At 41.2% G+C, this 27,188-nt stretch overlaps 1 protein-coding gene and 1 long non-coding RNA gene across 3 annotated transcripts in view; one reads left to right on the top strand and one right to left on the bottom strand.

Annotated features, from left to right (window-relative positions):
* The window catches only part of LOC123372070 (bifunctional heparan sulfate N-deacetylase/N-sulfotransferase 4-like), a 189,028-nt gene that overhangs the window by 133,713 nt on the left and 28,127 nt on the right, over nucleotides 1-27,188 (bottom strand). The window lies entirely within an intron of this gene.
* LOC123372071 lies at nucleotides 85-26,945 on the top strand. Of its 2 annotated transcripts, none has more exons than XR_006580078.1 (3): nucleotides 85-175; nucleotides 23,348-23,477; nucleotides 26,084-26,945. It is a non-coding gene; the product is annotated as an uncharacterized LOC123372071 (long non-coding RNA). The 2 variants fall into 2 exon arrangements; XR_006580077.1 differs by lacking the exon at nucleotides 85-175 and adding an exon at nucleotides 22,283-22,390.

A 27,188-nucleotide genomic window follows, 5' to 3' on the forward strand; every position in this document is an offset into this window, starting at 1 on the left:
TTCTTCTAGCCAGCAGCACAGGGCTATGGGCTATGCAAACATATTTTGTTTCTGCAGAGGAGCTTCCAGATGCTCTGGGAAGAGGGGAAATTGCCAGATAGAATGGGAAGAGCAATTTTGCTAATTTTGCTTCAGCATGGTGTACAGAAGAGGAGATCATCAATCCCAACAACAGGTGAAGTGATCACAATTTTTCATTTTTGCACTGTAATTAAGAATACATCTGACAACATGATCATCTAGTAAATTCCTATCTTTTTATAAGTACATGACAATATGCATTAAAGTCAGTACAAGATTTGCATTTTCATGGCTTTGTACAGAATGGACTATTGTTTTCTCTTCAGAATTATGAATAATATAATCATATCACAGAGAATCTCCTTTGCACTACTTTCTTACATCTAGTAATGTTTCTATTTTACAGAAACCAAAATTATATGTAGGCCCTCTTTGTCTTCAACTGATTTCAGTTAGACATCTGGCTGCAGCCTGTAAAGTGTAATGCAGTGTGGGAACTGCAGTCTCTACAATTAGGCAGTCTCTCATCAGTTTGTTCCAACACAATGTTTTTCTTTGATGTTCTTTCACAGAAAGCAAACTCACTGAGCATACTAGTGTCTGTTGCTGTAATCCATGCAAAAGCTTCCTCTGGAATCCCATACTGTAGTAGGCCATTCTGAGAGTTGTAGTTGTCAAAGTCTTGAAGACAAGAAGCCCTGCCATGACAATTGTTTTTGATGCAGTGCTAGCCTTATGTATGTTTGAGGATGTGTAAGAATAGTTTAGAGAAGCATCAGTTTCTTCATTCCTCCTTTCTTCCCTCCATAAGGCTGTCTTGCAGTACTTAAGGAAGCTTACCTGAATGTCATGATCCATGAGTGCACCACACTTCCTGGGGTTCACAATACAAGGGAAATACACTCAGTTTGTACTATGCCCTTTGGTCTCTTATCAGCTTCCAAACCCTTCTTCAAATTAATGGTAATCTTGAGAGCCAAGCTATGGGAAGAAGGAAATTAAATCTATCGCTGCCTAGATGACTTGCTGATGAAAGCTCCATAATTCTTGGAGATAGCCATTCATACTTCACAGGCAGTCCAGCTGCTTGGATATCCTGGTCGCATTATCAACACAAAAAAAGAAATCACTCATCATTCCCCAAAGCTTCAAGAGAGAACAGTGACTTGACAAGAAGAAAAATTCCTAAATATGCAGATCAAGATCTTCTTGTGGTCTCCATCAGCCAGAGCTACAGCTGCTAGGTATAACAAAATTTAACAGGCCACTTTCATGTGCAATTGTTCTTTCTTTCTTTCTTTCTCACAGAGGATAATCTATCCTGAACTCTAGTGATATCCTTACTCTATCCATCACGCTCCCAGATGGTGGACTCCATGGAAAAGCATGCTCTGTAAGAGGGTGAAACCTCCTCTCGTATCTTCTTCAACACACGCAGACTGCTTGGACACTCTTTGCTAGTGAACACTATGAGCAGTTCATTTACAATGTTCTGCTGTCACCTTTACAGCATTGTGCAGCACCTTATCTACAATAACATATAATTTCCCAGACCCTTAGACCAAGGATAGGAGAGGGAGAAGAGCTCTCCCTCCAAGATCTCTCTTGGCTATGGCTATCAAAGTCAAGTAGGGAGGCTTCCTCTCCCCCTTCTGCTTCTTCCCTGTGTCCTTTTCTACTTTCTGGGATAATGAGTCAATTAGTCTTATTGCACTCTCCAGCATGTCCCCAGTCTGTCAATTCGACATAGCTATCATTGGTAGGTTTACTCCCAGACAACTAATTGGAGTTGCTGGACTAGAGTGCTGGTTCACCGGCTGCTGCCCAGCACTCTCACCCTCTGCAATAAACTGCTAGCCAGATCCCCAGTCAAATCAGGGAATCATGAATGCTAAACTAACTAGTGGAATGGTTCAAATGGAAATATTCTACCTGCAAACCAAATGGTTTAAGCAAACTCAAGAACAATCTGGCGTGTACAAAGGCCAGAGAAAATGCCATCAGATCACAGAATAATCATGAAGGAGCATTAACAAACCTCTAAACAATTCAATATTACAATGTGTGACCTAAGAAACCCTCAACTGGCAAAGGTGTTACAAGAATATCTTGATTCAGGTATGTACATTCTGGTTCACCAAAGAATGTTGTGTGAAGTCTTAAAATCCAGCATTACCATGGTCATTGTTATTATGGTGATATAGAAATACTATGTAAGGAGTTATGTACGTATACTGATATATGTTCTTAGAGTCTGTATTACAGCAAAGGTAGAGAAACAGGTTTCCTGTAAAACAAAGAACGTTTATTCACCTGTCTCCCTGTTGATATGTAAATTAAGCATGGAAAACTAACCCAGTGCATGCATATTTACATACAAAGTCAGCAGAGAGATGTGAAGTCAACAGAAAGGCACTAACAGGTATAAAAACACAGTGGGCGAAGAGAACATTATCCTGAGATATACTTCAAAGATTTACTGGACTATATTTGGGTAATAAACACCTTGTCATCTTGCACTTAGGAAGTAAATAGGTAGTTCATTTACACTGATGAAAATGGAATCACAATCAGCCATGTCTGGAAACTCTGCAAAAGACTTTGGGTCAGATAAGATTTCTTTAGACAAGTTAGCCTGTTTAGACTTTAGAAACTGTGTTGTGAATTTGTTTTAGATGTTACCTTTTGTTTCCATTATCCTTATTCACTGTCTTTTTATCTTTGGTAATAAACATATTGATGTTTTGACTATAAATATATCTATGTGTTGTGGTATTAAGCATGATGCTGATCCTGAGTTGAATCATGGAAGCTGGTGCATACACTGTTCTCTTGGGGAAAGTAGACCTGATATTTCTGTGAGTTTTCAGTAGATAAAGGGCCAGACACTACAGGGGAATGTTCCAAAGAGACGCAGGACTGGGGTGCACCTATTGTTAACCTGCAAGGTAAAGTAAGGGCTGGCACATTCCAGAGGTGGGTGCTTGAATGGTTAACAGGATGGTGGTGTCAGGCAGCTGACATCCAGTTAACCACAACCAAGTTTCTCTCACACTGGAGGTGGTGGGTGGGGGAGGGATGGGGGGATAAGATGACTCATAGTCCTGGTACCATGAGAACAGTCACACAACTTCTAAGTCTTTGTGGATCTAGCCATGAGTACCTAAATGGGGAGTGACCTAGCATATAAATGCCATAACAAGATCCAATGGCTGGAAAATATGCTGTACCCCAACTAGAAGTTATAGGCTTGATGCAGGAATTATTGAATGAAAAATCTATGTCCCGCATTACGCAAGAAATCAGACCAAATGATCATAACATTTCTTCTGGCCTAAAATACATCAACCTCCCCGCAGTGATTCCCATATTTACAAAGGCTAAATCTTTCAGTCTGGTACATGAAAGCTGAATCACCAAAGATTCAGTAATTCCAAGCATATTTTCTGCTTCAGAGAATAGCAGTGAATTTGGAGGACCTGTATAGTCTGGTGTCAAAGATAACACACTGTTTCTCTTTATTTACCTGATACAGACACCCTCAAGTTTCTAGTATCGGGTTTTCACAAAGGACTGAGCCACAGTTATCCAGGACCAGGTATCTGTCACAGGATCCTTTCTCACTGACCATGTGAAAGAAAACTTTCTGTTGCATCCTCACATGTCCCCTTTTCTTAAAACTGTCTCTTTCAGGCTATGTCTACACTTGGAGGTAGGGTGTGAATCCCAGCTCCTGTAGAGACACTCATGCTAGCACTCACTGAAGTAGCAGATTAAAAATAGCAGTTTAGCCTCAATAGCAGAGGCAGTGGCAAATGGCAGCATGGGCTAGCTGCCAGGGCCGGCTCCAGGCAGCAGTGAACGAAGCAGGTGCTTGGAGCGGCCAATGGGAAGGGGCAGCATGTCCGGGTCTTCGGTGGCAATTCAGCAGCAGGTGACCTAGGGTGACCAGATGTCCTGATTTTATAGGGACAGTCCCGATTTTTGGGTCTTTTTCTTATATAGGCTTCTATTACCCCCCTCCCCCCATCCCAATTTTTCTCACTTGCTCTCTGGTCACCCTAGGTGGGTCCCTCAGTCCCTCTCGGACTTTTTTTTCCCCATTTTCCACTTGGGGTGGCAAAAAAGCCTGAGCCGGCCCTGCTAGCTGCCCCAGGTATGTACCCACAGGGTCTGAGTAGGCTCATACTCAGGGCAGCTAGCCCATGCTGCCATTCACTGCTGCCTGTGTTATTTTGACTACACTAGTATTTTTATTGTTCTAGCTCAATGAGAGCTAGCGTGAGTATGTCTGTGCCAGATGGGAATTGTACCCTTAGCGCTACATGTAGATGTAGCCTCAGTTTCATCCACCAAATAAGCATCCCATTGAAAAAATTATGTAAATGTCACCCTAGAAGCAACGGCTAAACCACCACCCATATCTCTAATTTAGTGTTTCATCTACTAAGGGATCTCGTTTTAAATATTTTTCGGACACATTGCTTTCAGATGTTGCCTGGATTTTGTAACTAAGAATAAAATATAATTCTAATTGAGCTAATTCATTTCCTTACCTTCCTTCTGCACAAAATCTAGAAATTCCCTTGAATGTTAGTTCTATAGCTTATGAGTTTTACAAGCCTTGGGAAAACCTATCAGGCATACTCAAACATAGTGAAAGACTCATGCCCTCTTAATAATCTTCAGACAAATAAGACAAGCCTGAAGTCATCTAATACTTACATCTCCAGCTGGAGTAAGTAAATTACATTTCTTCCATCAAAACTCCACCTGATGGTATAACAGCTCATTCTGTAAAATCTATTGTGATGTCCTGGTTAAAAAGAAATAGAGCTTGATCTGAAAATATAGGCTAAGCAGCCACTTATTTTCAGAACATGTATTTACCCATCGCTATAAGACTGACGCCTTGTCACTTGTGGGTGAAACCTTTGGTCACAAGCTCCCCTGTTCTGCCCTTAATCTGAGATTTCAACAAATGAATAAATACAAACTTTTCAGGAGAGGGTATTTTTGTCCTTAGCAAATTAATTACTAGCTTACTAGTGCATAATTTTTCACAGAAAAGTGGCCAAGATAGTTAGTTAGTTTACCTGATCCAAAGCTCTTTAACATCAATGAAAGTCAGGCCCTTAGTGAAGTAAGTCTGCGTAAGTAATTATGATCATGATTATGTTCTTCCATCTGAAGTCAGCAGGGGGTTCCTGAAAGTCCCTTAAAATTCTCCAACAGAGTGAAGATGGTTTGGATGAATTTCCCTGCTTCTGATGGAGCTCACTCTTTCTCTCGACACTGCTAAATCATCTCTGACAGAGATGACTTACTTCTATGGCTCCTATACTTGCTTCTGAAGAACAACTTTTTTTGCCATTGGAATGCACTCAATTGCACCAATTGTCAGACATTTTCAAAATATTTCCTGGGGGAAAGATGTGCTTATTTCCATACAAGATCTTCATTTATAGCTGCTTAAGTTACTAAAGTTGAATTCCGTGCGATGCTATCAATACACAAAGTTTGTTATTCAGGAACAAAGTATAAATATTTCTAGCAAGTGCACATGTTTGCTAAGTAGTTCTTCCTTACTTGGCTATTGGAAAAGCTTTATGTTTAAATGGAAAAATAAGTTAAAAATTCCCCATTCTTTCTCCTACCTCTATTAGCACACACATCTGGTATGCAGGGTTAGTCACAAGCTAATATGGAACATTTTTGTTTAAGCCCTCTGTTAAAAGATTAAAAGATTAGCAGTGCATCGCTGCAAAGGGGGAATACCTCTTAGATTTTCTTGGGAGACTCACCATACATGGTATTTTTCTTAAAGCCCAAGCTGTTGGAGTCAATAGGCTGCACGAGAATATCAGCTTTTATTTAAAAAAAAAAAGTTACAGAGAAAAGCTTGAGAATATGAAACAAGTGTACCCTAAAGACACAAACCAGAAGGCCAACAAAAAGAACCTCAATTTTATTATTATTTTAAATATTTTTAAGTCACTGTCATGATTTGGGGGAAGTTGACTCATGATTTTTGAATATTTGGCAGTATCAATACTGAAATCAGTCTCACTTTTAATTCCAGATTCTGCCATCCCTACTCAAAGGTGGATTAGGGGTTTTTGGGGGCCACAGCCAGAGCAAGTGAGGGCCCTTCCCCATCCCTCCTGCCTGCAGTCCCCCCATTACCTCTCCACAGCACTCCTGCCAAGGAAATGGGATCAGGGGCTTGACATGCTCCGCCCGCCTGGCATTCCTGATGGGGAGTAGAGTTGGGGCGCAGGGGGGCCCCCAATTGGCCAAAATTCCTGGGCACAGGCTGTGTTGGCCCAATGGCTAATCCATCACTGCCCCTTCTCATGATGAGTAGTACATTATGAGTACTCCTATTGTAATGTATGGAGCTACTTGTTAAGTAGGATATTCTAAGTATGAGCAAAGGTATCTTTGCCTTTAATCAGAGAAGCCGATGGTCAGCAGACTGTGCATTACTGTTCTATGAGAGTTGTTACAAATATTTCACATTGGGTTCTACCCATGTCAGAAGAGAACTGTTTAACATTCTTTAGATATCTTATGTCATATTTAAAGGAGTCCCACAGATGAATTTTGCACCACTAACAAGTTGCTAAAGGAAAAATCACAAAATTTAAAAGTCTTAAACATCTACACCCTCATAGTGTTTTGGTAACCACGCCTCATAGAGCGAGTTTTTGTACTGAAAAAAATTCACCAGATTTTTTAATCAGGAAGGCTTCCTCATGTTCTCTCAGTTCTTCAAAATACCATTTCCACTACTCATGGCTAGAGTCATACATGTAACACTGGTGCTGCCAGTCTGTTGATTTTTAAGACCCTATATTTTTAATCCTTTCAGTGCTTTTTTATAAACCATACTTGCTATTCTGTTATCGGCCTGCCCTAGAAACTACATTAACTGCTGCTGAATCTTCTAATTTTCTTTCAGACATTACTAAGTTGGTTGCATTGTAAACCACTGATGTTTTTGAGAGTCAGGATATTTAGATGCAGAGAAGACAAGCCAGTTTGTATTCAGATTAATGGCAGAAATTTCAGCCTCTATCTCCAAGGAGTTACTAAAGCGCAGAATATTCTTTTTAGTATAACTAGGTTAAGCGCTGTTCAGGCTTTTTTATATCCTCCAGTGAACCGTGGCTTTTCACGTTTCCCAGGGTTGTTCTTTTACTCTAGCATAATGCATGATATTGTCTAATGGAACAGGCAAGGGGAGTAAGAACAAACAGCTTCTGAAAATACATGATTCAGTGAAAATTTCCCCACAAATGCTTTTGGTCAATTTAACTGTTTCAAGTTATTTTATTCAGAATGTCTTTAACACAGACAACAGTACAAGCAAAAGCACTAGTCGGTGGCAGTCCCACTGAAATACTTTATTCTACTCTCACAGTGACTGTCATTTACTATGTGTGTAGAACAACCAGGACAATGGAGCCCAAAATAGATGAATCCTCCCGAGGTAGTCCCCAATATAAGTGATAAATAACAACTGTCTCCCCTCACCTGCAGCCTAGTCTAATATAAAACCAACATTAACACTTTGACAATATGTGACAATTTGTTCTCACCCTTTATAAAATATGGGAAAGGAGCAGGGGGAGAGAGGAAAACTCAGTTGTGAGTAATTTTATCCACATATTTGGAGATATCTAAACTTTCCACAGCATCCTCTCAGACCTACGAAACCAACTTGTACATCAGCATAGGTTCCATTAGACTCAGTAGACAAGTCATGGTGTATTTAATTAGTCACAGGATTTTTAGGCTTAAGCTCCCTGTGCCTGGCTTTGAAAATGTGCCCTTCACCTCACTGTTCAAAACCAAAACCCTGCCAGCTTTTAAGAGAGAGCCAATCTAACCCACCTAGCAATATTTACAGTACCTATGGGTAGCTTTTATTTCAGGATAATGTACTTGCAGCATGTTTCCAGTTACAACAGAAATAATGATGGAAACATATGGGAAACCCTATTCCCTACCCTAATAACAAATACAGTGGAATTACACTTTATAATACCACAGACATATTTGTTTATGATGCACATTACTCTGGGGATGTACTGCTGGGAAGACACATGCAAAGCTTCTTATATTAAAGAATTCATATGTTGCAGCTGATATTTTTATTTTTAAAGAAAATATGTATTTATGAACTATGTACAGTACAGCCTTGCTAATTCACATTTATGACTAGAGAGTCATTGAGAGTTACCTACATTAATAAAATAATTAATTTTAAAATATAATAGTGCACAAAATATATGCTCATTTATTTGGATACCCTTAGTTTAATTTTAATCATTTATGGTATTTCATAATATGCTCACAAATGTTTTGCAGCATAGACTGTAAAAAAAAAATGAATGCACTCACTGCAGCCCTTAGATATTATATATAGTTTGAGAAGTAGACGGAGGTAGTCCTTTTCTGAGCCAAGTATAAAGCGTATAAAATAGCAAAGTATGGATTAGGGAGGTTCTGTTGTACATATCGGTTTTTTATCATGAGGTCTTCTAACTTTACAAATGGGGTACGGTCATGGGGTATTCAAACCCCACACTGGGTAAGAAGGGGTTAAAGGACAGTACCAGGCCCACCTAGCCCTACCTCTCCAGCCCTACAGAGCATGCTCCAACTGGAGACAGGGTTGAAAAGGGAGCAACCCAGTTCAGAAGGTAACTCAGAGGTCCCTCTTGGAGGCCAAATGCTATTGATCCTCTTAGGGCAGTTGGAGTCTGGTGGAATGGGTTGGCTTGGGCTCTGCTACTACTACCCCCCACTACTGCGGTGTGTATGTGTGTGCTAACCACTAGGGAACCCTGCCACCCAAGAATCTATTACAGGCAGGGCCAGCTCTACCATTTTGCTGCCCCAAGCAAAAAAAAAAAAAAAAAAAGCGCCATTCTGACTGCCGCCCAAACTGCCAAAGCGAAAAAAAAAAAAAAAAGCCGCCTGGACTGTGCCACCCCAAGAATGGACGGAATGCCACCTCTTAGCATGTGCCGCCCCAGGCACATGCTTCCTCCGCTGGTGCCTGGAGCCGGCCCTGATTACAGGTACATGATGTTACAGAAAAAAAGAAACAAACATAACTCAGCATATTATAGATAGCAATTAGAGATGGGCCTGATACAGACTGCTAAGATCCAACCACTTAGAATATTGGGCAATTTTGGATCTAGACCCTTAAATCTGAATTTAACAATTATTTCTTCAACTAGCATGAATCAGTACTATGAATCTGAACAGACCAAATAGTGGGAAGGCTTAGATTCAGATCATATTCCAGATCTGAACTGCATGGCCTAGACCTATCTTTAAGAGCCATATGATCTACAGCAGGGGTTTTCAAACTTTTTTATAATATTCACTGCATCATAGCACAGAGAGATTGCATTGTAGACCATTTCCGTCACAGTCATGTTTGAACATGCCACTTCCCCTTCTACTTGCAACCATGTAGACCTCCTTCTCTTTCTATTTCCAATCACATAATTTATCTGGGCTGGCTACTGCTATTTCTTGGAAACTGGAAACATAACATTAAGAAACTATTGCACGTACTTTCAGTTATTGTTAGTTTGAAATAAAAAAGATTATTATTCCTTTTGAAAATAATTTATCTCCTGTCTTCTTTTGCTCTTCATTTAATTTCCCGCCTAAATTTGATCTACTGGTCTTCCCCAATCGTTTCCTTCCCTTCTTCCCTGAATATCCTGCAGCTGAAGGAAGAGGAGGTGCTGTTGCCTGCCTTATAACTTTGATCCCAGTAGTTAGAGCAGTCACCTGGGATGCAGGAGACTCAGGTTCAATTCTCTCTCTGCCAGAGGGGAGAAAGGATCTGAACACAACATCTTCCACCTCTCAGGAGAGGGCTTTAACCACCAAGCTATAGGATGTTCTGATGTGGGGTTCTCTCAATTTCTCCTATTGAAGCCGTTACCCTGAGAATAAATAATTAAAGGGTGATGGCAGCAGAGGATTGGACCCACAGCTTCCCATGTGGGTGCCCAAACCACTGTCTCTCTTTGGCCTAATGGCTATTTAAATATTTATCCACAGTGAAACAGTTATGTGACAAAAAGGGAAATCAAGCATGAGAATGATCCGGTAGCCTGGTGGTTAGGGCACTGTGACACTTACTGGGTCCTAGAGCCCAGGCTCCAACCCAAGTTCTGTGAGCCCAAGTTGGCTGGCACAGGCTAGCCATGGGTGTCTAGTTCCTATGTAGACATACCATAAGTTACTTAGGAGCCTAAGCTCCATTTTCAAAATCTTTTTCTCACTTCCCCATACCACTCCTAATGGGCCAGTCCAGGATTTCTTTCATTGCACTGTGACCCCCTTCTGACAACAAAAATTACTCCACGGCCCTGGAAAAGGGGGCTGAATCCTGAGCTCCACCACCCCAGGCAGTGGGGCCAAAGCCCGACTCCCACTGAGTGGGAGGGGGAAAAGCTTGAGGACTTTGGCCCTGGGCAGGGGTTGTAACCTAAGCCCCTCCACCCTGGGCTGAAGCAGAAGCCTGAGTTGAACCACTCTGGGCTGAATCCCTCTGGCTTCAGCATCCACCCTGGGTAGTGGGGCTTGGACTTCAGCTTCAGCCCTAGGCCCCAGCAAGTCTAATGCCAGCCCTAGTGACCCCATTAAAACAGGGCTGTGAACAACTTTGGGATCCCGACCCACAGTTTGAGAACTGCTTGGCTGGTCTACAGAGCAGGCATTTTGTTTTAGCAGCCGTACAAGGATTCAGAAGTGGAGAATGTGGTATGGTAAGTGGAACTGGAGAACGACGGTCAGGTTTCAGGAGGGACTTAGTTTGGCATGGCACGAGGGCCTCAGCAATGCAAGCTGCACCCAAGCTGCTTGCATATAAAACTTCAGTGCCTCAGCATGTAACACAACTCATCTAGCACACTTACAAAGATCTGTTCCCTACAATGCTTCAAACCAGAAAGCTAAAACTATGTTAACAAATATGGAAGGAGACAGGAAAGCTCCTGTTCTTCTAATTTCTTAAGAGTGCCTTTTGTTCGCAACTTTTGAATTGTTTAGTGCTCCTCAGGACAGAAAGGCTATGGCTTCACTGATTGTCCAAGAGGAATGATTTCTGTGAACTATTCTGACACACTTTAATGTGAGAATTACTCTACATAGAATGCAATATATTGAGGCTAACACAAACTTTTGCACTACATTGCAGTTAGTTAGTTGTGTGCCAGTCCAAACTGCAAGTGTTGGACGATCCTTTTCATGTTATGCCAGACTACTAAACGATAAATGCTGGAGCATTAAACCAGAGAATTTTCATCTGTATAACATGCTGCAGCATATTTTACTTTGATGAAAAAACTTTTCTACAGTAGTAGTTCCAGAATGTTTCAGTTAATGATATGGATATTTGTTTTGTTTTTGCACAAGCTATATACAACTTATCCTTTGATTTTCTTCTAAATTTTGAAAGTGAAACTCGAACAAGCAAAAAGTGAGTAGAAATTCTTTGTTTTTTAGCTTCAAGCACATATTGAAAGACATTCCTAGCCTTTATAAGACATTATTTGATTGAAACTAAGCATTAAAATACGTGTTTAAAATTTAATGCCATGAGAAATTTGAATCGTTCTCCATGAACAATGGCATATTTTCATGAAAAAATAAACCCATACTTTATGGAATAAAATGTCTTCACATATTTCCCTTGAAGAGGGAGCCAGAGCAGCAGTAACAATAATGAACAGTCCTTTTTATTTAAGTTTTGTGGAACTATGGAGATGTCTTACAAAGTTGATATTCAACCGCAAAACAAAAATACCATATAAACCATTTTAATAGGTGAGAAGACTCTCATCCATTGAAGTCCAGGGCAGACTAATCCAATATAGGGTTACAAACCCCGACATCCCAGTAAAAATGCTGGTAGGGCCAGTAATTTTTTTGGGTACTGCTTGTGCAGGGCTGGCCCACAACATTTTGGCGCCTGAGGCAGGGAGCTCAAATGACACCTCCATGCCCCCTTGCTTGGGCCAAAACTTTGAAAGGTCTCAATTCTGCCTTCTTCCTGTTCTACTCCTCTCATGGTACTGCTCTGCTACCTAGCCCTATAAAGGAGAACTTACAACTTAAAATGCATTGTTCAAAAATTTTAAGTAACACTTAACTTTCAAACGCCTGAACAGCAAATGTAACTTTTCTTGTCTGCATAGTAAACACTGGCATTTTTATCTGTTTGAATAATCAAGTGGTGCTTTCCGTGCCTTCTTGGTTGCAAAGATTTGAACTGCTTCCTGCTGAAGGTCCAGAGTCTGGGCCAGCTCATGCTCTATTGGCTCTAGAGGCCAACCAGCTCATGCTCATGCTCTAGAGGCCAACCAACCTCTCCGGTGTCATTGTGGAGCGTAGATGTGTTTTTATTAACTTCAGCTTGGAGAAGCTGTGTTCTCCACTGGCAACTGTTACAGGAAGTGTTAGAAGTATGCATAGAGCAACAAAAGCATTTGGAACGAGGGTGGTCATCTTATTTGTACACATATATTCCAGAACAGTCTTTGGAGCTGATCCTGCTGAAATGTATCTTGAAAGGGCTTTCAGTCATCACCTAAATCACTTGCATCAATATCGCGCATGTCATCATGTGTCAACACTGTCTCTAGTGCCCTGAATTGCTGGTGTAGGTCTTCTTCAGGTATAGTGAGGAGTTTTGGAATATCATACAACATCCCAAATATACTGCTGTGTTCCTTGAGCTGCATGAAATGTTCTTCAACTGACTGTATTGCACAATCTAGCACCTGGTTAAAGAATTCAACTTTGAATTGTTGTTTGAGGTCTCTTATGGGACTATCCCGTGCCTCGTAATCAAAATGTCTTCTTCGGTGACTCTTGTATTCTTGAATGGGTGGGAAAATAGCTTCAGTGTGAAGTTCCTCTGCAAACTTCTGTGTACTCTTCAGAACATTTTGAAATCCCTCACCTGACCGGTAACACTGTAGGTATGACTTTGCTTTGTCCAGTTGTTCCATTGCTCCAGATATATCAAGGTCAACACCTTGGAGTCTCTTGCTTACAACATTTATTTCAAACAGTATGTCATGCCACAACACTAAGCCACACAGAAATTTGAAGTTATGTATGTTTCTGGTGATTCCATTTCCCTCTGCCACTGTTCTCTCACAAACCATTCCTGTCATAGCATTATCCTCCAAAATGGCAACGATGGCATCATCTATCTTCCCAATTCGGTGTTTGATAGGCTTTATCATCTCCACTCGACTTTTCCATCATGTGGGACTCAGTGGTTTCAGTGTCAGAGAGGATGTTCCCAGATGTTGCTTCAAAATTTGACATCTAAGAGTTGATGCAGAGAAAAATACATAGATGCTTTGAATTACATTAAAAAAATCAGCAGACTCACTAGAAGCTGATGTTGCATCACTGACCACCAAGTTCAATGAACGAGAACTGCATGGGACAAAAAAAGCTGAGGGTTTAACTCTCGGATCCATGTCTGCACTCCCCTGTTCTTTCCTCTCATGTTGGCACTATTTATCGTAGCCCTGACTTCTCATGTCAGCTATCGCAATTCCCATATCTTCCAGCTTTTTAAGAAGCACATTTGTCATACCAGCTCCTTTAGTATCATCAATGTCAATACATTCTAGAAAATTCTCTCTGACAATCACCATTGCAGGGACATTTTCACTATGTTCTGTTGTTGTTAAAAAACGCACCATTAAAGTCATTTGTTCCATATGGCTGATGTCAGGTGTGCAGTCCAGAATAACAGAATAATATCTTGCTGACTTCAGATCTGACACGATCTTCTGTTTGACTTTTGTTTCCAGTAACTGTATGATCTCATTTTGAATTGTTTTCCCAAGGTAGTGGTGTGTGTACATTTCTTGGGTGGTGACTCTTCTTAGATGCTCCTGGAGTACAGCATCAAACTCAGCCATCAGCTCCACAATTTTAAGGAAGTTTCCATTCTTTGGCACATACAGCTGATCTGAAGTGCCACACAGTGCTAGGTTTTGGGTAGCAAGCATTCTCAGAACGGCAATGAGCCTTTTCAGAACATTTTGCCAGTAAAGAGACTCTGATGCAATCTTCTCTTGATGCTGATTATCTATGATGGCCTTTAACCTTAGTCTCATCTCAAGCTCTTTCCACCTATGGAATGCTCTCTGGTGATTTGCTGCCTTCTCATGGCATGCCAGATTTCTAGCCAGATTTTTCCAGTCCTTTGTCCCTCTAGAACCCAATGTGGCTGGAACATTAGACTGGAGGAGTTTGCAACAAAAACAGCATGCAGCATTCTGGGTTTTTAGTACATAAGCCATGACCTCTCCACTTTGTCACCAGTGGGGATTTCACACCAGTAATGTGTTGGATGGAAACTTCTATTTTCATTGTCTTGGGGAACATGAAGTTTTCACTTGTTGTGGCCAATGCAGTACAAGGAAGTCCCTCAGGCTACTGCTCAAGTGAGTCCACAGTCATGGATCATCTAGACTGAAGGAACTAAACTCAGCAGCAGCTGTTTCTTGTGCCTCCATCACACTCTTCTCTGATCTACACTTTTCTTCAGGATTGTGCATGGTTACATCCATTTGAGATGGAGATATGGATGCTGCAGTAGCTGCCAGGTCACCTGCATTCTGACTAACTGGAAGATCAGGCATCTCCTCACCACTCCAATCCTCAATGGGGCTGGAAGGCTCACTGTGAACATTTGTGTCTATGTATCTCAGGAGAGCTCCTTCCTGCTTAGATAGAAAAGCTTCCTTTGCTTTGTTTCTTTTTCTCAATGCTGCCCCAGAGGGGTGTTTTCTTCTTTCACTCATGACTGCTGTTCTGTGCTGTTCTATAGTGGCTCTCAGCACTCAATTGAAGGGGACAAATAAGCAGGCTGGTAGCAGGGCTGAGTGAGGGAAGATATCAGTGTCTTAAGGTCCTAACTATCGCCTACTACTTCAGTTGACTGCCTTGTTCTCCTCAAGTGGGTTCAAGGAAGCAGCAGGAAACAGGAAGCTCCCTGAGAAGCTGGTGTTAATCAGTCCAGGCTCCTGGGGATGCTAGACAGGTACATAAGAGGCTCCTCCTTGGCCTGGTCTACACTAGGCGTTTAAATCGGTTTTAGGAGCGTAAAACCGATTTAACGCCAAAACCGTCCACACTAGGAGGCACCTTATATCGATTTTAATGGCTCTTTAAACCGGTTTCTGTACTCCTCCCTAACGAGAGGAGTAACGCTAGTATCGGTATTAACATATCAGATTAGGGTTAGTGTGGACGCTGATCGACGGTATTGGCCTCCGGGAGCTATCCCACAGTGCACCAGTGACCGCTCTGGACCGCAATCTGAACTCGGATGCAGTGGTCAGGTAAAACAGGAAAAGCCCCGCGAACTTTTGAATATTTCCTGTTTTGCCCAGCGTGGAGCTCCGATCAGCACGGGTGGCGATGCAGTCCGAAATCAAAATAAAAAAAAGAGGCTCCCGCATGGACCAATGCGGATGTGATCGCTGTAAGGGCAGGCAAATCCGTTCTATCCGTTCTATCAGCGCTCCGTTACAGAAGATGAAATTCAGAATCCTTTTTTAAAAATCTCCAGACAGACGCCATAGCAGGGACTCAGCGCACTGCAGCATGACAAGCGTAACGGAAAGCCAAAGAATCAAATGGATGCGCATGGACTGGAGGACTGAAGCTATCCCACAGTTCCTGCAGCCTCCTAAAATTATTTGCATTCTTGGCTGAGCTCCAAATGCTTCTAGGGTCAAACACAGTGCCCGCGGGTCAGGGCATAGCTTGGCAATCTACTCACCCCCCCCCCACCCACCCCCAGAAGCGAAAGGTAAAACAATCCTCTGACTCTTTTACATGTCACCCTATCTTTACTGAATGCTGCAGATAGACGCGATAGTGCAGCACTCAACACCAACATCCTTGCTCCCCCCCCCCGCCATGGGCGGCTGATGGTACAAAAGGATGGAAATCCATCCTCATCATCAGCATAAGCTGATCGTACAAAATGATGGAAATCCATCCTCATCATCAGCCTCAGCTGATGGTACAAAAGGACTGGTAACCGTCCTCGTCATCAGCCTATTGGCCCTAATTTTTTCTGGTGGATGGATGGTGCAATATGGCTGGTAACCATCCTCATCATAGCAACAGGGGGCTGAGCTCCATCAGCCCCCACCCTTCATGTGTAAAGAAAAGATTCAGTTGCCCCTGGACTAGCAGTGGGATGCTGGGCTTCTCTCCTACACACTGCTTAATGTCCTGTCTGGACTATCATAGCAGCTGGAGGCTGCCTTCCACTCATTTCTCACTAACAAGTCAGTGTGTCTTATTCCTGCATTCTTTATTAATTCATCACACAAGTGGGGGGACAATGCTACGGTAGCCAAGAAAGGCTGGGGGAAGAACGGAATCAACAGGTGGGGTTGTTACAGGAGCACCCCCTGTGAATAGCATACAGATAATAATTTCTGCGGGCTCTGACACAGAGCAGGTGGTTCTCTAGCACACTTGCCTATATTAGGCAGCACTGATTCTATTTTTAGATACCAAAAAGGAGGGATTGACTCAGGGAGTCATTCCCAATTTTTGCTTTTGCGCCCCTGGCTGATCGGCCAGGGGCACTTATGACAGCAGCCAATGGTACAAAAACGATGGAAGGTGCAATATGGCTAGTAACCACTCTTGGCTTTTGCGCCCCTGGCTGATTGACCAGGGGCACTAGCAGCAAATGGTACAAAAGGACTGGTAGCCATGATCATCTCAGTTCCAATTTATGGAAGGGTTTGGATGGTGCAATATGGCTAGTAACCATCTCTGCTGTCATGCAAAAGCAAAAGCATGCTTCTGTGTAGCGATGCTGAATCGCCTCTGTGAGCGGCATCTAGTACACATACGGTGAGAGTCACAAACGGCAAAAAAAGCTCCATGATTGCCATGCTATGGCATCTGCCAGGGCAATCCAGGGGAAAAAGGCGCGAAATGCTTGTCTGCCGTTGCTTTCCCAGACGAAGGAGTGACTGACGACATTTACCCAGAACCACCCGCGACAATGATTTTTGCCCCATCAGGCACTGGGATCTCAACCCGGAAGTTCCAAGGGGCGGGGGAGGCTGCGGGAACTATGGGATAGCTAGGGAATAGCTACCCACAGTGCAACGCTCCAGAAATCGACGCTAGCCACGGACCATGGACGCACACCACCGATTTAATGTGCTTAGTATGGCTGCGCTCCACCCGATTTTATAAATTCTGTTTTACAAAACCGGTTTATGCAAATTCGGAATAATCCCGTAGTGTAGACGTACCCCTTCTCTCTCTCCCCCTGCAGCTCCTGTTGCTTTCTGTTATTCCCTCTCACCTTTTCTCCTGCCTGCCTGTTATGTCTCTTTTGCCCTCCTTCTTCCAGCAGAGAACTCCACCATCTCTGTGCATCTAGAGCAGAAAGAATACATACGCACCAGCAGTAGACACAATTTTCTACACTCTTGGTCCTAGTTGCACCCCACCACAGTCTGGCACCTGAGGCGGCTGCCTCAGTTTACCTCATGGTAAGGCCAGCCCTGTGCTTGTGGACCAATGATAAGAAAGATAAATATTGATCGTTAAGGATACTGTTTCAAAAGCCAATTGCTGCTAATGAACAATACAATGATAATGTAATATCTGGCTTTCTGCATTTGAATTAATGGTGTTTCAGCTACAGTGTCTGGTGCCCAGACTGTCTCTTCTAGAAATAGCTAAGTCATTCTCAATAAAAACATGTATTTGGACTGCAAGGAATAAATTCTATTCCTTTCGCTGTGTTTTTATAGTCAATGTGTTTCTTGTCTGCACAACATGGATTTCAGTTCAATACAAGGCTCTGGCTTACTATCTCAGAATCACGTGTACACATCATTTCCTAGGACTACTGCTAGATTATTCAAAAGGGCACTACCGTAGACTCGGAACTAGTACTATAATTGCATCAGTAGAAGGCACATGTAGATAACGATGCTATTAAATATATGAATAAGACATAAAGAACACAAAATAAAAGTGAAGGTTAAGCTAAAACTGATATTGGCATCGTGCTACTGAACCAAGAGCAGAGTGGCAATAAAGAAGCAGGAGGATTTAATCTGCAGAGGTACACAGTGGAAAACCTTGTTGCTGCCAACATGGGTGAGAGCCGTAAATAAATGGAAGCTATCAGGGCTAGGCTAATGCATAATGTATATACTGAAAGTAAAAATAAACAAAAAAAGTAAGACACTTTTGATTATAGGGTTATGACTAGATCTGTGCAAACTCTGCAGATTCAGCAATAAATGAGTTTGCAAACTGAACCCTTGCAGCTTGATTCATAAGGACTGGAGGCAAATAAACCCCACTCTCGAAAAATCATCTGGATGTTTGTGTTTGACAAATATGAACCTCCAAGCAGCTCCACAGCAGATGGCTTCATACCCTTTTATATCATCCCTTAAAACTCCAGGGTAAGGAAGAGAGTGTTCCATGGTATGTTGACTGTGAGTAGAGTGACCAGATGTCCTGATTTTATAGGAACAGCCCTGATATTTGGGGCTTTTTCTTATATAGGCACCTATAACGCCCCACTTTTTCACACTTGCTGTCTGGTTCCTCTAGCTTTGAGGAATAGTTCAACAGCTTCTCAGTAATGTGAACAAACTACCACTGGGTGAGCATGGGCTGAGTTTCATAAGTACAGCAAACCTCCAACCCCAAATTCTAACAGCATGGGTTTTATTTGGGTAATCAAGAGGGCAGGAGCCATTCAGCATCAGGGTAGCCTCCCCTATGGCTGGGGGCTTGTCTTCTTTTCACTCTCCCCGTGAATGCTTACTCGCTCCCGTGATAGCAGGGCTGCAGAGGGCTCTTTGTGCAGTCACAGAGCCAGTGACACCCAATCCCTGCAGATGCCAGGGGCGGGTGGGGGCGCTATGGTCCTGAAAGGGCAAAGCAGAGACTTTCAGAAAGGCCTCTACTCCCCTCTGCGCCCCCACCCCCAGACTGCAACCTACCCTGCACCTTGCTTCAGCAGGGAGCAATTGTCACTGGCCCTGCAGCAACACAGGGAGCCCTCTGCCCCATTCACTCCTTCCCATGACAATGATGCTGCAAAGGGCTCCCTGCACTGAATGGAAAATCTGTCTTATGAAAGGAGACTCAAAGAGCTTGGCTTGTTTAGCCTAACCAAAAGAAGGCCGAGGGGAGATACGATTGCTCTCTATAAATATATCAGAGGGATAAATATCAGGGAGGGAGAGGAATTATTTAAGCTTAGTACCAATGTGTACACAAGAACAAATGGATATAAACTGAACACTAGGAAGTTTAGACTTGAAATTAGATGAAGGTTTCTAACTATTTGAGGAGTGAAGTTCTGGAACAGCCTTCCAAGGGGAGTAGTGGGGGCAAAAGACATATCTGGCTTTGAGACTAAGCTTGATAAGTTTATGGAGGGGATGGTATGATGGGATAGCCTAATTTTGGCAATTAATTGATCTTTGATTATTAGCAGGTAAATATGCCCAATGGCCTGTGATGGGATGTTAGATGGGGTGGAATCTGAGTTACTACAGAGAATTCTTTCCTGAGTGCTGGCTGGTGAGTCTTGCCCACATGCTCAGGGTTTAACTGATCGCCATATTTGGGGTCGGGAAGGAATTTTCCTCCAGGGCAGATTGGCAGAGGCCCTGGAGGTTTTTGCCTTCCTCTGCAGCATGGGGCATAGGTCACTTGCTGGAGGATTCTTTGCACCTTGAGATCTTCAAACCATGATTTGAGGACTTCAGTAACTCAGACATAGGTTAGGGGTTTGTTACAGGAGTGGATGGGTGAGATTCTGTGGCATGCATTGTGCAGGGGTCAGACTAGATGATCATAATGGTTCCTTCTGACCTTAAAGTCTATGAGGAGCCATTCAGCAGCAGGGTGGCCGGGGGCTCATAGTCATGCTCCCCACAGTTGTGGCTGGAGGTCTCAATTCTATTAGCTGAATGGCCACATTATCCAAATCCCTTCCGTGTTCCCCAGCATGAGATACATGCCCTCTGTAGCACATATCTCATGCTGGGAGAGAAGGAAGAGATTCAGATAACATGGAGATTCGGCTAAAAGCATTTCAGATATATGGGAGTATATTGTATTTGGGGTCTATTAAAGGGCTTGGAAAACAAACACCCCCCCATCTCCTAAAATAACCAGATCCTCAGAGTATATTTGCATAGTGCCATTTAATTCAATGGAGCTGTGCCAGCTAAGAACCTGGCCCTGTAAGTTGTTTCCCTCTGGAGCCTCTGACAGGTAATTAACATCACACACACACACACACACACACACACACACACACACACACACACACACACACACACACACACACACACACACACACACACACACACACACACACACACACACACACACACACACACACACACACACACACACACACACACACACACACTTTTATACTGCTTGCTTTCTTAGCCAAGCTGTCCAGCTGGTGAGCTATTAGCACATCAGACTCCCAACAGGTGCAAGTGATCCCCACTAACCTTCCAATCAGACTACCTAACTCCCTCTTACTCTAACTATCCACTGCTTTGCATGTTCTATTTGACCAGCGTGCTGGCTCCCAAAAGGAGCTTTTTTGTAGCTGCTAACAGCCCCCTGTCTCAGTCCCTAAGACTTTTTAATTAGCTCATGTAATGAACTGGATCCAGCGTTGTGTGTGGAGCACCAAGGTGATATGTTTTTATCACCCTGTGTTAGTTAGCAGATGAGCTACCAGAGCATTAGTCATCTGCAGTTTCTCATTGGCACCCTCTGCCAACCTCAGCTAGACACCTAAGCCTTCTCACCTTGTAAACCACTTTGCATATTACTGCTACAATAGTTGAAACTTTCCCTAGTAGCTATTAAAGACTAATAGGTAATGAAGGGTTAACCCAGCTTTGATACAGAATATGATTTTGTTTGGATGTTCTTTCAATTTTTATTCAAGGTTTTCAGCCAGAGAGCATCATGGATGATTTGTGATTTCATGAAACATTCTAAGAGTTGTCATGCCATTGGTCATAGCTCATAAACTTGACAATCAGGTGCTAACTATTCTGTGTATGATGGAATACCACTTTCACGATGTTCCATATAATGCTTCATTATAAATCACAGTTTCAATTGAAAAACCTAGATATTTTACAACATTTTCCCTTGTGTTCAGTTAATAAGCCACAGATGTAAAAATGGATGATTTTATTATCAATTTTTGCAAGAGAAAAATTGCCTTATAATTAATAAATATAATATGACACAAATCACTTTTAGTGAGAAGTACAGTGGGATGAAATTTTCTGAATTTTATGTTTGATGGAATTATTGATTTTTTGTTTTTTTTTGTACTATATATAGATTTTTTAAACACAAGTGGCTTCAAATTAATTTCTCCAGAAGAGCAAATTTATTTGTATGCTAAGATTGTTAACAAACTGTCTTGAATGTAAAATTTCAGTCTTTTGTGCTTTAGAGTTAGAAGGCCATTTATTTTTGAGTTTATATAAAAGTATACACACCATGTACATGATACAGAAAAAAGAAGCCTTATTAAAAGTATCTGGTTCATTTAAACAAATACCAATATATTTCTTGTTTGGAAACATATTCATGATTACATACTGACTTGGGGAAGTGAGCAAAGATGTTGAAGCTTAGAATACTTTTTAAAGACCAAATTCTTTCTTTGGATGAAGATGTGCAAATCTCACTACAGTGAATGAGAGCTCTCAGTTTACATCCAATGGCAGATTTTGACCCTAAGGTATTTGTTTTCCCAGTGCAGCAAGAATTTTATCCTTAGGATTGTCATGATATATTATTTGTTATCATGATCTACCTACAACCTATCATTTTCAAATTATCACACATATGTAGTGCATATCTTCCATTTACTGATATAGAAATGTGACCTCATCAAGACCTGGAGTCTAATGTAAGTAGTTGCAATGCTCATTAAAGTCAACAGGAGTTGTGGTTGCTATACAGGCTGAAACTTGGTATGTTCTCCCTAAAAGCCTTCCATAATAGCTTACTGGTGTGTGAGTGAAAAGTCATTAACACAAAGAACATGCCTTAAAATAACACAAGACATTTAAATATTGATTAAATGGCCTCCCAGTAGATTTGTGAAAGAATCAAAGAGGATCCCAAAATTTGATTTCCAAGGAGAGCATGTATTGAAATGTAGTAAGAACTAGATGCCAAAAGTTTATGAAAAATTTATTTCATTCCAGATTATTTTATATAGGTGAGCAGAAATTGTCCAGATAATAACAGTCAGGATTTTTATTGTACTTTCTCTCTCACTCATGTCTTTTCCTCCACCCACCCCCACATGAATAAATAACACCACTATCTGAACATGGTTGTGTTGAAATTGCTTGAGTAATGTTAATGACACTAAATTGTGTTGTTGCCCTAAGTGTTGTTTCTTTTACTTGCATTTAGAACTTAAAGACATATTTAAAGTAACTTAAGTAATACTGTTGCTAATGGAAGTGCATTATATTTGAGATTCTTTGTGATGCTTTATTACTGGATCAAGTGCTTTTAAAGCAATAATTATGACTGCTTTATAAGTTTGGGTTAGCTGGCCTTTTTAGCAAAGATTTAAATAATTTCATAATGTGCTATTTTTCAGTACAGGAAACTAATGTTATTGTTTCTTGTTACATTTTAAAAATGCAGGTTAATGTAGGTTACTAGAGAGTGTGATATAAAACAGTTTGTATGGAGTGCCTATAGATGCCCTAAATGCTGCTAATTAAGTATCTAATGCCAACTATCTACATAAAACTTATACCAGTGTGTTTGGGCACATGATCCTCAAATTAGAGAAGCCTGTTAGAGAAATCAGGCAGATTAGGTTCATTAAATTAGCAGAAGTATAGGCAAAAAGACATAAGCTTTATGTATTTAGCACAAGAAATTGGCTGCTGGTTGAAAAATGTGTAAAAAACAGAACAATTTTTAAATGTATTTGTTTTTGAACATTTAACATTTTAAATTTTATAAAAAAAAATAAAAATCTAACCAGCACATAGAGCTGAAAAGAAAAAACATGAAAATTGTCAAGGATCTTGTTTTTATGGGGATTATAAGTGGGAAAAATTCAACATTGAGATCTTCCCGCAAAAAAAAAAAAAGGGGAAAAAATTGGAGAACAGGAACCACCAAAACAATATTAGCTTAATTTGTTTTCCAGAGGGAGTGAACGAGATGGACTAGATGAAGTTTTTACCATATAACCCCCTTCCTCCTCCCTCCGAAAGGACGCAGCATATTTTAACTAAAAGACCTGGGAGAGGGAGAAGCCCAGATCCATTGTAATTCAGGTAAGCAGTTCAGACAGACAATTAATCCTCCAAGCTGCCTGGAAGAAAAGGCAAGGTTTAGCTGATGACAAAGGAGTTTTATTTATTAACTGCTTCTCTGGTAGGATTCTGAATGAAAGAACTGCCTTTAATGAGACAATGGAAAAAAAGTTGAAAGGTTAAAGCACTTGATATGGTGGATCAGTCATGATATTTTACCAGTAAAAAAACCATTGTCTTGCAAAGAAGAATTGGATGATTCTAGATATCAGAATGGGGAGAATGCTGAATGATATCCGCTAAAATAATGATGGGCTAGACCAACAGCAGTCAATTTTTTTTTGTCAAGGTCCAAATTTCGTGGTCAAGGTACAGTCAAGGTCCAACTCCAGAGAAAATAATAAAAAATAATAACAATAATTATAATAATAAGTAAATAAAAAGTTTTAGGGGTCCATTCGAAAGTGTCTGGCAACCGGGAGTTGGCCCGCGGTCTGCCTATTTACTGTCCCTGGGCTAGACACTCCCATTTCGGAGCAGGTTGATTGATTCTTATTTTTTTCTTACTCAGGTCCAAGTGTAGCACTTATGATGCATTATGAATTTCTCTTTTATCCATTTTAAATGTATTTAAGATGAACCCCAAGTGGGAGTCTTCTACATATATGTATTGCATTCTTCACTGTGTTTTTCAAATGCCTAAGAGAAATGAGGTTAACGTATACCATACATAAATAAGATTAACAAATAGTCTACAGTGTCTGAGGTATATGTATAGGAAATAGGAGGAGACAGCCAAACCTCTTGTTCTCCATTTCTAACTGTATTGTCTATTGATACAGTTACTCTGCTTGGGAGGTAGTCATTGTGGGAAGACTGTGGGGAAGTGATGGATTCTGCATTTTGCCATGACAGAAGTAATGTGGGTGGTGATTTCTAATCTTTTATGGAATGGAGCTATATATATATACACACACCCCACACCCACCAAAAAGCTCTTTTCTCTGCTCTTATGGCTATTGTCAGCACATCAACCCCTCTTTTGTTCTTAACAGTTACTGTTGTCATGTTAGGGCTAGATTGTGGAGAGGAAAACGGGGTCCCTAAGATAGGCTGAGCAGAGCCCACTGAGGGCTATGAATACATCAGTCAGAATCAGGTTCTTGGTCTGACCCATTATTTGATGAGTCAGTGTAGTTTTGAGGCACTTGCATTACTTTGACCTATGCTTCTTAGTGGGCAGGCCAATGGGTGGTGAATTATTAGTCTTTCATTTAATTGCCAAATGTAGTGCATAGTCAATATGTAATCAATCCTGGAGTTCACAAATGTATGATAATCATGGTGATAATATGGCACGTCCTTCTAGCTAGATATGCCTGGAAGGAATTTCTAGCAGCTTTTGCTAGAGAATTTAGCAGTCCAGCTGTTTGGTTTTAGAAAGTGAAGAGCCTTGGAGGACTTCAAAACAGGGTAGGAGAACAAGCAGTGAGTTCCACCTTGGCAATAAGGATACTGGTACACTTGATTGAAGGTAGAGTTATGGTGTTGGCTCCTCCAAATGCTTCCTTCTTTCCAACATCACCTGTGTCTTGCATGTGTTTAGCATCTGCCACCCTTCCTTCATTCAGATGCAAATCTCATTCAAGCACTGGAACTATTGCGGGATATGCTGTTGCATTTATTGTGAATAAAATGCACAGTCAGGTGTTGTCTAAGTATTGCTGTAATTTAAGTCAAGGACATCTCACAATCTCCCCTAGAGGTTGTACAAGTATATGAAATGGGATGTGGGAGGGAATAGAGCCCTAAAAGACTCCACAAGAGAGTTCTTGAGATGTAGGTTCGTAATCCTAGCATAATCCCCCAGGACCAATGTAACAGATTTCTGACTATTTCTGGCAAATTTCTAAGGAGAGTCGGCTATATCATGTGATCTACCATGTCAAACTTTGCTGAGAGATCTGGTAATATGTCATTTTCCCTTTATCCACTGCTAAATGGTGTTTACTCACCAGTGTGACCATCTCCATGTCTATGTCATGGTGTGGAACATGACCATGAAAAGCATATGATATTGGCAGAGATGAAATGTGGTTGGAGAGTGCTCTTCAACAGCTTCTCAATGGCCTTGCTAAGAAATGGGTTCTAGACTCTGAGTGGACAGGGAGGAATTGCTGCACAGAGCAGCAGGAGGATTGGAGCAAAGTAAATCAGTGTTTTATGTATCCTCTTTGCTCTTCAGCCGACTTGAATTCTGTGCAGGTTTGCTATAGCTGAGGATCTGGCCCAGATATTTTTACGTACTATATTTAAAATCAATTGTCCTCACAGAAGGATCACAGAAGGTATGAGATGGAAAGACCTATTCTTAGATTATCAAGCACAGGAGGTAGCGCCCTGATGCAGCAGCACTATTAAATTCAGTATTATCCAAAGAGCTATGACTCCAACATGAATTCTTGTCACTATAGTACTAGAATGAGAGAGAACTTGCACTCTTCAGGAGTTCAAAGCATTTTTAAAGAACAGAAATCCAGTAAAGGTCAAGGATAAAGATCTGAAACTGGAAAGGAATAAACTGGAGAGGAATAAAAAACTAATGTTTTTTACTTTTATTTTAAAAGTACGGAAAGTGAGTTGATGCTTAGAACACATGAGTGGTTGCGAATACAGAAGACTCATGAAGTTATCCAAGAAAAAGGCCTGGATGCAGTGAGGAACAGCACAAAGGACACTCCTAACCACTGTTCCATCAATTTATACAACCTCAGATTGGACAAGGAGAACCTTGTCCTCGTGTCAGCAGTTAGGCTATGCAGAACAGAACAATTTAGCTTTTGGGGGAAAGGGGGTCATAGTAAGATACTGAATGTCTTCAGTCAAAAAAGTACCAAGAATTTGCTAATGCTGATTGACAGCAAATCTGTTTGTGTTGGTTAGAGGAAGCTTTAAAGATGAAAAATCAAGCTCTGTATGCATGACATGTAGCACAAATGCAGGACAACCAGATATTACCAATTGTTTTTCCTAGAGTACTGATGTCAGTATGGCTGGAACTGCTGTATGGTTGGGGATCAATGTAATTTAAAGCTAGATGAACAATTCTGCAAGTAACTGATGCATTTGTGGATCTTTAGCTTTTCAAAACCACGCAGAGAGATAATATATTAGGAGGAGGGAAGGGGAGAAATTAATTTGCAGAAACTCCAGGCTCGAGATATATACCCGTGAAGCTTGAGAAAATAGCTTTCCATGGCTCAGCTGAGTTTCTGTTTAATTGCTTAGCCAGATATGACCTTGCACAGCTTCCACTGCAGATCTTTTGTGGTAAGCACAAACCATAACAACCCCATTCTCTAATCTCTCACTCACTGATGCTGCCCTTAGACAAACAAACAAACAAAATGCATCTCTGACAGTATCTGATTGAGAAAAGACTGTGTATGGGGAATAAAAACATTTGAGTCACAGGAAATGATTTCATAAGAAAAGGGTTACATATCTTGTGATTGTTATATTGAACTGATTGTCATCAAAAGACCAATTTTTAGTGACAAACTTTTAATTCACAGTTACAATTTACATGGGAAATGAAAAAAAGTGTATAGGAAGGGATTGTTTAGAGTAATGTGATTTAGTCATACTCTCCGTGTAGAGTTAGAAATGCTTCTGTGTTCATTTGTAGTTTCCTTGCACAAATATGCTAATCATAGAGAAAAACACAGAACT

Source organism: Mauremys mutica, chromosome 5, assembly GCF_020497125.1.
Source record: "Mauremys mutica isolate MM-2020 ecotype Southern chromosome 5, ASM2049712v1, whole genome shotgun sequence".
NCBI lineage: Eukaryota > Metazoa > Chordata > Testudines > Geoemydidae > Mauremys > Mauremys mutica.